The sequence below is a fragment of the Lemur catta genome, chromosome 12 (genome assembly GCF_020740605.2).
Source record: "Lemur catta isolate mLemCat1 chromosome 12, mLemCat1.pri, whole genome shotgun sequence".
NCBI lineage: Eukaryota > Metazoa > Chordata > Mammalia > Primates > Lemuridae > Lemur > Lemur catta.
The window spans coordinates 90,526,891-90,537,452 of NC_059139.1; the positions used below are offsets into that span (position 1 = coordinate 90,526,891).

General features: G+C 41.3%; 1 pseudogene; it reads left to right on the plus strand.

The window, feature by feature from the left end:
* The first annotated feature begins 3,818 nt into the window (after window positions 1-3,818).
* Window positions 3,819-5,550, plus strand: LOC123648192 (annotated as a pseudogene).
* Window positions 5,551-10,562: the final 5,012 nt, after the last annotated feature.

A 10,562-nucleotide genomic window follows, 5' to 3' on the forward strand; every position in this document is an offset into this window, starting at 1 on the left:
GCCACCAACTAAACACCTGCGTTGTGGAGTTATTGTGCTGTGCACTGCGTTCCCCAAATGAAACAGTCCTGGAAGGGGTTAGGCTTCCCCTGGCTTGAGTCTCTCCCTCCAGTGGCCCTGACTCTGCTTCTTGGTCCTCACCCCTGTATTTTGGGACTTCTGTCTCCAGATGTTTTTAGTTTACCTGATTATGGTACCTTCCAGTCAGTGAGGACTGCAATCTGGCACATTCTGAAAACACACAACAGCAAAAACAGAACAAAGCCACAGGTTAAATACGACTCACTGTGACTCTGTTGTTGTTGATCCTTCCTCAGCTACTTTGTTTTTGAAACAGGCACTATTTCAGCTCATTATAAAATGATGGAGGAGTAAACTGAGCCATTTAAATGCTATCTCGTGAGCTTTTCATATCACTGTATCATAGAGAGAGAAACTAAAATTTTGCCATATGCCCTAACCCATAGTTTTGGTTTCTCTTTACATTTATTATGGTAGGATTCACTGGTATGTTGCTAGAACCATAACCTGGGTATCAGTGGGGAAAGTGGGATGAGTAGAACACAATGGAAGGACCCACAGTCTTTTTCAAATAATGCAGATATTTAGGAGAGAAAAGGAGAATCCCCTTGATCTCTGTGACCTTCTTCCTCCATTCCTAATCAGCATGTGCAATCAGGAACATGCCTTTCTAATCCTGTTCTATAAATTCACATACACAGGAAATCAACGAATAGAGTTCCCATTGTGGAAATGAACAAAGACTACCCAAATGATAACAAAGCCTATTTATTCAGATCTTACTGTAGCAAGGGAGTCAGCCACTATCACTCGTGTTTGGCAGAGACTCAAAGGCAGGCAGAGGAGTGGGAAAACTTACAGTAAGAAAGGAGAAGGCTTCAGGCGTTCCCTGACTGGGCTGTTGGCGTGGGGAAGCTGCAGGCAGCTCACTGGGAGCAGGGCACCCTATCTGACTGGGTAGGGGCGTGAATTTGACTTTCTTTAGCTGGCCCTGAGTTGGAAGCTGGGACAAAAATTAGAGAAGCTGTCCACTATTAGTAAAGTTCTCACCAGCTGGGGCCAATTGCTGTGGGGCCTGTTGTTTGGCTTCTTGGACTTTTGCTGCAGATTGTGGATTAGAATTCTGTTTTTACATATGGTCTGGTCATTCAGTCTGTATGTTTAGTCTCCCACCATAGCTAATTATTTATTCGTAGGGACTCTTTACATATTCTGAATACGATTCTATTGTCTGTTTTATAATATAATGTACTGCCAATAGTAGTTTCTCCCAGACAATTGTTTTTCATGTTGGAGTTTTACTTTTTTATATGGTGAAAAATCTTTTTCTTTATGACTTTAGGAATTTGTACTTTCCTAAAAAAGACCATCCCCTTTATAATATTATAAAACATGTTTCCTAAATTTCTTTTAAACCTTATTATAGTTAAAAATAGCTTTAAATTAATAATTCAGATAAACTTTATTTTTACACGTAGTATAAACAGGCGATACAGCTTTATTTTCTTTTCCAAATGAACAGCCATTTGGAACTATAAGTTCTTCCCCATTGACTCAAAGGCTATCTTTAACAAATCTAAATTCTAATGTACACCTGTGTTTGCTAAAGGACTCTACTCTTTTCCTTCAATCCATTTTTTCTGCCTCAATTACTGAAGTATCCCACTATTTTGACAGCAATATACTATTCATTTCAATTTTGATTTCTTTCTTTGAGTTACTGAGAAAAGGATTTTTTTAATTTCAATTTTTGTAGACTTTTTTCCTTCTTACTATTTTATGCAGTTGTTGAATCGTAGTATAAGACAGTGGTCTGTATGATTTCTGCTTTTTGATTGTTGAAGATTTTTTAATTAAAACATATGGATTCAACCTCAAATCCTCTATACGCTTACTGTCTTAGTTACTAAGAGAGTTGTGTTAATTTCTCTTGGTATGATTTTGGATTTGCCAATTTCCCCTTAAATATCTAATGGTTTTGGGTTATATTAAAGGAATAATATTAACTGTGTAAATGTTCATGACTATTATACTGTCTTGGTGGGTGTCACACCTAATATCCTGGATGCCTCTTTCCCAGGACTGAAAGACAAATCCATAATTAGGAGGTAATTGGAAATCAAAGCCGTCCAGGGTGACTCAATTTGAATTTTTTTTATTTCAACACAATTGGGGTTCATTCCTCAGCAGAAGACAGCTCTAGTGACCAGGTCCTTCTGTTCCTGAGAAGCAATAATCCTCTTCCTGCTAAATTTCAGATATTTAAATCTGTGCGCTCATCAGAAAATCATTAAGTTCGCTGGCGTTTTTTTTTTTTTCATGGCAATGTTCTTCCTTTTATGCTCTTAGTAAGTATTGACACTGTAGATGGGCCTCTCACGGTTCTAAGTATCTTTTTGCTATGAGCTGTTTGTACCATCTTTAGATAGGAGCATTAGGATTGGGGAAAAAGAAGGACTATCTTTACTGTCAATTGCTATTGGATTGCTTTTTGAGTTGAGGTTTTTAAGCATTTGTTGAAATGGCCACTGTTTTCCATTATTTTGGGAGTGTATTTTGTAGCTGTCAGGTCTGAAAATCACCTCTTAGTTCTAAAGTGCCAAGATTTCTAGTTGAAAAGCAAAGGTATGGAGTACCAGGACTGTACCAGGGGTGGTACACACTGCGGTCTTGTGGGATGGTCTCATTTGCACAGACCGTTTTTTCCTCTTCAATAGAAACATTCAATTAAAAGTATAATTAATGAATTTAAATTAGTAAAATATTATCAGGCTTCATACATAAATTAATAATTTCAAAAACCCCTTTGTTGTTGGGCTGTGTGTTCCAGTTTTTTATTCGAAAGATGTGGTAACAGTGAGCTACTGTAAACAGGGGAAAGCACAAATGAACCTAAGGAATATTCCTTAAAGGAACTAACAAATGTCTTAGAGAGAAAACACCCTCCCATAAAGACTGTTAGAAAATAACAAAATACAGTGTAGAATCAACTGCTAATTTAAACAACATCGTCTATAAATTTTCTGGTAGTTGAGAGAAATTTTGTCTTTTAATGTAGATACATGATGATTACCACAGACACGACTTTTTCAGACAAGATGCCTCTTCCCTTCCCTATAATTTAGAGCAGGCCAGGTAATTTAAGGAGTCTGAGAGCAAGGTATTTGGGATTCCAGAGTCTTAGAGTCTTGGCCTCTTCCATCCACGCGTAAGAGAAAGGCAAGTCTACATGTATTGGGCGACTGCTGTTTGCCATTTGCCATTTGCCTCTCACCCTCCAGAGCAATATGCTCTTGAGACTCTTCTTTAGATCACTTTGTGATCACCGGAACCAGGGGGAGGAAACAAAGGATACTCAAAACTCCTTAGCAGGGTTACCAGATTTAGCAAAAGAAAAATTCAGGACACTCGGTGAAATATTTAGGACATACTTATGCTAAAAAATTATTCATTATGCATCTGAAATTCCAATTTAACAGAATATATGCTTTTTATCTGCCAACCTTATCCCTTAGCCCAAATTTTGCTAATATAAAATTTCATCTTCCCCAAATAGCAGATTTTTCCTTGTTAGATATTTAGTTTCATTTTCTTTCTTACACACCCTGTATAAGAGAAAAACAGGTGAAGGAATTAGCCAATAGGTGCTTATTGTTTCGGTTACTGAGCAATCAGTTCTTTGTGCATGGAGGAGTGACTGTAAATTTCATCCCCAGTCTGAAAACCTCTGGTGCCAAAACATTTTAAGTGACTTTATCCAACAAAAATTGTTCTATTTCCGCAGGAAATGGTCTTAAATGAGAATAGAGGAAGGTGAGAGGAGGATCTACACCATGTATTAAACTTGAAGTTATGCCACGTATTAAACTTAAAGCTTTTTTCCCTCAAAACTATTTCAAGAGACAATTTTTGTAATTTCCACACCAATATATTAATATTATACTGCAGAGTCATGTTGGTAATCTCACTTTGTAATGGATGGCTGGTTAATTAAAAGATGTAAAATCAATCTGAAAAACCCACCAAGAATCTATAGCCATTTGGAGGTGAACACATCTGGGATTCTCAGAGAAATTCATTGTCAAGACATCTGTGATGTGGTATCAGACTTCACCTGTGGTTTTCAAGCACGAGGAAAACAATTGAGCATGGTGAATGTTCAGTCTCAGAAAGACAACATTCTTAGTTTTAACGGATAAAAATTCCATCAAAAACTTAAGAATAGTTTCTGAATGTGATGGAAAACAAACCATGGAGAAACATGAAGCTAGACAGACAGTAACAGAAGAAAAGCTTCCGGTTCTAGTCAACATCTACATGTGGGAATTTTTTTTAATGTATGCCCCCTCTGGAAGACAAATTTTTACTAAATTCATGATATGTTTCTGCACGCTATTCTACGTACCTCTCTATCAGTTATTGCCTGGAAGAGTGTAGGAATGTAAAGCTTACAGAGACTTCAAGGTGACCTGATCCAGCTACTCTGAGTGTGGAGTTAAGGAAACTCAAATTACAGTTTACTGAAGAGAGGTGGGAATGGGGGCAGGGGATGGAGGCATGAGCACCTGTTTGTATCATTTTTTAGCTAACTGCTAAAAAGTGCCAATGAGAGAGATTTTATTACCTTCAAAATGAACCAGTCAAGTATCTCATTGACCTGATATTTTTTTCTTAATGCTTCATTAAAACTGTTTTGATTGCATTGTGGAAACAATGACTACAGCAGTCTTTTAATCAGTTGTGCCCTTCCGCGTGCCACTGTGGAGGAGGGGGCGCAGCAGGGAGCGCCTGGCCACACAAGGTGGGGGGAAGAGTGGTGGGCCCGAAGAGCGCTGTCCCCAGAAGAGAGTCTCAAAGACCAGGTCCCACTTAACCGTGAAAAGACCTTTGTTGGTGGCATTCAAGAAGATACTGAAGAACATCACCTAGGAGACTATTTTGAACAGTGTGGGAAAACTGAAGTGATTACAATCATGATTGACCAGGGCAGTGGCGAGAGGAGGGGCTTTGCTTCTGTAACCTTTGATGACCACGACTCTGTGGATAAGACTGTCATTCGGAAACAACGCACTGTGACTGGCCACAGCTGTGAGGTAAAGACAGCCCTGTCGAAGCAAGAGTGGCCAGTGCTTCATCCAGCTGGAGAGGTCAAAGAGCTTCTAGAAACCGGTGGTGGTCGTGGAGGTGGTTTTGGTGGGAATGACACCTTTGGCCATGGAGGAAACGTCAGTGGTCGAGGTGGCTTTGGTGGCAGCCATGGTGGTGGCGGATATGGTGGCAGTGGGGATGGCTACAATGGAATTGTTAATGATGGAAGCGATTTTGAAGGTGGTGGAAGCTACAGTGATTTTGGCAATTACAAATATCAATCTTTAAATTTTGGACCCATGAAGGGAGGAAACTTTGGAGGCAGAAGCTCTGGCCCCTGTGGTGATGGCGGCCGATACTTTGCCAAATCACAAAACCAGGGGGACAGGCTATGGTGGCTCTGGTGGCAGCAGTAGCTATGGCAGTGACGGAAAGTTTTAATTACTCCCTGGAAACAAAGCTTAGCAGGAGGGAGAGCCCGAGAAGTGACAGGGAAGCTACAGGTTATGACACATTTGTGAACTCAGCCAAGCATAGTGGTGGCAGGTCCTAGCTGCCACAAGAAGACGTGTTTTAGGCAGTACTGGTGTGTATGGGCAAAAGACGCAAGGACTGGATTTGTGACCAATGGTATAACAGGTTATTTTAGTTTCTGTTTTATGGAAAGTGTAAAGCACTCCAACGAAGGTTTTTTTTTTTTATTTTATTTTATTTTTTTTTTTGAGACAGAGTCTCGCTCTGTTGCCCGGGCTAGAGTGAGTGTCGTGGCGTCAGCCTAGCTCACAGCAACCTCAAACTCCTGGGCTTAAGTGATCCTACTGCCTCAGCCTCCCCAGTAGCTGGGATTACAGGCATGTGCCACCATGCCCAGCTAATTTTTGCTATATATATTTTAGTTGGCCAGATAATTTCTTTCTATTTTTTAGTAGAGACGGGGTCTCGCTCTTGCTCAGGCTGGTCTCGAACTCCTGACCTTGAATGATCCACCCGCCTCAGCCTCCCAGAGTGCTAGGATTACAGGCGTGAGCCACTGCGCCCGGCCAAAACAATGGGTTTTAATGTAGATTTTTTTTGGTACCCACGCTGTTGATTGCTAAATGCAATAGTCTGATCATGATGATGAATAAATATTTTTTTAAAAATAAACAAATAACTAAAATAAAATACATTGTAAGATAGTTTCTCCGGAAAGAAGCACTGTCTCCAGTTCTAGAGGGAAGATGACCGAGTTGCGTTCCCCAGATGCGCAGGGATCTTGGTGGGCTCTCTTCAGTCCATGCTCACTTTGAAATATGATCCAACATTTTCCGCCTGTTAAAAAACAAGTCAAATTCCACAGTACCTTGTGATTATTGTAAGTGTTAACACAGACTTAGTGGAAGCATAGGGCAATGAATTGACATTGTCCACCAAGAAAACAAATTTAATAAAATGAAATTCCTCATTAAATGTTTCAGAAATTGGCCCGAGCTTTTCCCTGGTTGCCTTATCTATTTTTCTTCTTCCCTCCCCCTTGTTGGGACCAAGGGAAAACTTCCCCTTCACCCTCTGAACATTTGCTGAAAATCAACTGACAAAGGACAGATTACTAGGAGAAAAGGTAAGAAGAGAAAAGAAAGGCACAGGCTTGCAAAGGTGGTCTTGTGCCGAGGAAACCTCACAGGTGGCAGCTCTCACAAAGAACAAGTGTCTGCCAGACTCCCAAAGGTGTCAGATTCTTAGTCTCCCTCTCCCATGAGCCAATCCTTCCCAAATCGGACAAGCAGGAGGACCTGGGAATGCCCAACTATTTATTTCACCAATGCACATTTTCTCTACAGCTGCAAATCTCCTCCACAAAAGGCAGCTGTGCAGGGCTATTCTTTTTTTTTTGTAGAGACAGGGTCTTGCTTTGCTGCCAAGGCCAGACCGCAGTGGCCTGAACATAGCTCACTGTGGCCTCAAACTGAACTTGAATGATCTCTTGCCTCAGCCTCCGAGTACCTGAAATGACAGATGTGTTTCACCATGCCCAGCTAATTTAAAATTATTTTTGTAAAAATAGGGTCTCACTATGTTGCCCAGGCTGGTCTTGAACTCCCAGCCTCAAGTTATCTTCCTGCCTTGGCCTCCCAAGGTGCTGGGATTACAGACGTGATCTACCGTGCTGGGCCAGCAGGGCTATTCTTGTCTGCAGGCCCTCTGAATAGCCATCTCAAAATATGTCAAAAAGTATATACTGGGGCAAAATATTTTTTTATTTCAGCATGTTATAGGGGTACAAAAGTTTAGGTTATGTATATTGCCCCTGCCCCCGATCCCAATCAGAGCTTCAAGCCTGTCCATCCCATAGACGGTGTGCATCACACTCATTATGTGTGCATATCCCCATCCTCTCCCCCCCCACATCTGCCCGACACCCAATTAATGTTATTCCTAAATGTGCTCTTAGGTGATGATCAGTGAAACCAATTTGATGGTGAGTACATGTGGTGCTTATTTTTCCATTCTTGGGATACTTCACTTAGTAGAATTGGTTCCAGCTTTATCCAGGATAATACAAGACGTGCTAGATCACCATTGTTTTTTGTGGCTGAGTAGAGTTCCATGATATACATAGACCATATTTTATCAATCCACTCATGTATTGATGGGCACTTGGGTTGTTTCCGCGTCTTTACAATTGTGAATTGTGCTGCTATAAACCTTTGGGTGCAGACGTCTTTGTTATAGAATGTCTTTTGTTCTTTTGGGTAGATGCTCAATAATGGGATTGCTGGATCAAATGGTAGGTCTACTTGTATCTGTTTAAGGTATCTCCATATTGGGGCAAAATATTTTTGGTTTCCTTTACCATTAATCCTTTCCACTTGCTGGAGTAATGGCACTCTCACGTTCGGCCAGCATAACTCCCTCAATGAAATAATTGGCCTGTAGACAGTGGAGTCCACATCCCGTGGAAAACTGCTCTACCACTGGCTAGTGTGGATCAGATATCACATGGGAGGTCTCACCTCCTACACACTGTGGCTTTCCAAGTATTCATGAAACAAAAAAGTTTTTTTCTTCGTGGTAACAAGCCTCAAGATTGGCCTCCAGTGATTCCTGCCTCCTGGTATTCACACTCCCATGGAGTCTCCACCTATGAAGTCACAGCTAGCCTGTATGATCAAGAGAATTTTGGGGATGTGACAGTGCATGACATCTGAAAATAGGTCGTAGAAGGCTTTTCAGCTTCTACCTTGTTCTCTTGGATGACTTACTTTGGGGGAATCCATGCCTTGGGGACACTCAAGCAGCTCTGTGGAGTGGCCCCTGTAGAGAGGAACTGAGGCCTCCTGACAACAGCCGGCACCCACGCCACCAACCATGTGAGCGAGCTGTTGACCCCAAATGAAAGGATCGGCAAAAATCTGAATCCATGGAGGTTTATTAAGCCAAAGTTGAGGACATGGCTGGGGAAAACAAAAACCGCAGACAAAGCTGTGACTGTTTTTCCAAAAGGGGCTTTGGAGGTTTCAACATTTAAAGGCATACAGAAAGAAAAAAAAAAGTAGGGGTGGTGGCAGTGAGACAAAATGGTTACATTCTTGTGAGTTCCAGGAAAATCTACATTTTACATAAGATGAGACAGATGCTAGAAGAGAAAAAGGGAGTAAAGGAAGCATCAATTACTTAGACGTCCCTGGGTGGGTGGAAGAGTGTCTGATCCTGTCTTGTCTCTGTGCTGCACCTGTGAAGATAACTTGTAATACTTTATTAGCGTGGAACCAAACAGACTTTAGTTTTAGGAGCTGGATGTGGCCTGCAGGCCTAAAGCTACAACTTGCATGTCCCTGCTATGGGGGCCAGTGAGGAATTTGCTTAATGTATGGTCTGTGGGGGCAGCTCTTCACAGGTGCCTGAGGCCTTTACCTTCTCTTTTGCATAGTGAGTTCGGCGGGGGGCGGGGAGGGAGGTTGCTCAGATTTTTATTTTCCTGTGACACAGCTAAAGCAGATTCTCCTGTCCCAGTTTATCTTCAGAAGACTGTAACCTTGACTGACATTGGATTGCAACTCATTAGAGACCAAGAGCCACAATTACCACTCAAGCCATTCCTGAATTCCTAATTCATAGGCACTGTGACAGAAAATGATTATTATTGTTTTAAGTCACCAAGTTTTGGGGTAATTTGTTATGCAACAATACATAACTGACAACATTCTTTTTTTTTTTTTGAGACAGAGTCTCACTCTGTTGCCCGGGCTAGAGTGAGTGCCGTGGCGTCAGCCTAGCTCACAGCAACCTCAGACTCCTGGGCTCAAGCGATCCTACTGCCTCAGCCTCCCTAGTAGCTGGGACTACAGGCATGAGCCACCATGCCCGGCTAATTTTTTCTATATGTATTTTAGCTGTCCATATAATTTCTTTCTATTTTTAGTAGAGACAGGGTCTTGCTCTTGCTCAGGCTGGTCTCGAACTCCTGAGCTCAAACAATCCACCTGCCTCAGGCTCCCAGAGTGCTAGGATTACAGGCGCGAGTCACTGTGCCCAGCCTATAACTGACAACATTTTTAATTGAGGCAGTGATTCTAATGCTTACTCAGTTTTGTGGTGTGAATAATGCTTTGGGATTCGCAGTGTTGGATGACTTCTTTATTTCTTATCTTCTTTCATCTTTTCTTAATAAAACAACATTGAGAAATTCAGATAATTATCAGCTTGAGTTTCTAATGGATTCATTTTTAAAAATATATTCTATCCAATACCGGGGGCAGTAAAGCATCACATTGAAGAGCATGGACACTTGAGCCAGGAAGCTTAGATTCCACGATTTCCTAGCTAAGTGATGCTGGGTATGTTATGAAGCTGAGACCCCGTTTTCCCACTTGTAAAATATCCAGAGTAATCACAAGTGTCTCAGAGAGATCTGAAGGGATGAGCTATGATAATGCGTGTGCTTTGTACCTTGCATGGCTTGTAGTGAGTGTGCGATAAATGTCAGCCATTCCTGAGCTGCTTTCAGTGTTGAAAGTGTTACTATGTCTATTCTGATTACATTTAAAATGGACATTTGGCAGATAAAAGACAGAAGTTCAAACCCAAATCTTGCCAGCATGTTATTTTTTGTTAATGATATTAACAGGATTAGAATGACTTTCTATTCATCCAGACAAGCTCGCAGACAACCCTCTGACACCGTGAGCCTGGAAGTTGTGGAATGCTAATCCGCCCTAACAGTGTCAGCAATGGGGCAAAGCACCAGCTGGAAGAAATTTAATCAAGGACACACATTCCACATTTTTATGTTATATTTTATGTTCATTTAACATAACTGTTTTGCATGGAAAAATCTTGCAACCATAGAATATTCATGAAAGTGACGTCTTATATTTCTCATGATTTATTTCCAGAGCTTGCCTATTCTTCCATCTTACACACACACACACACACACACACACACACACACAGAGGCTACTTAAGAAAATCAT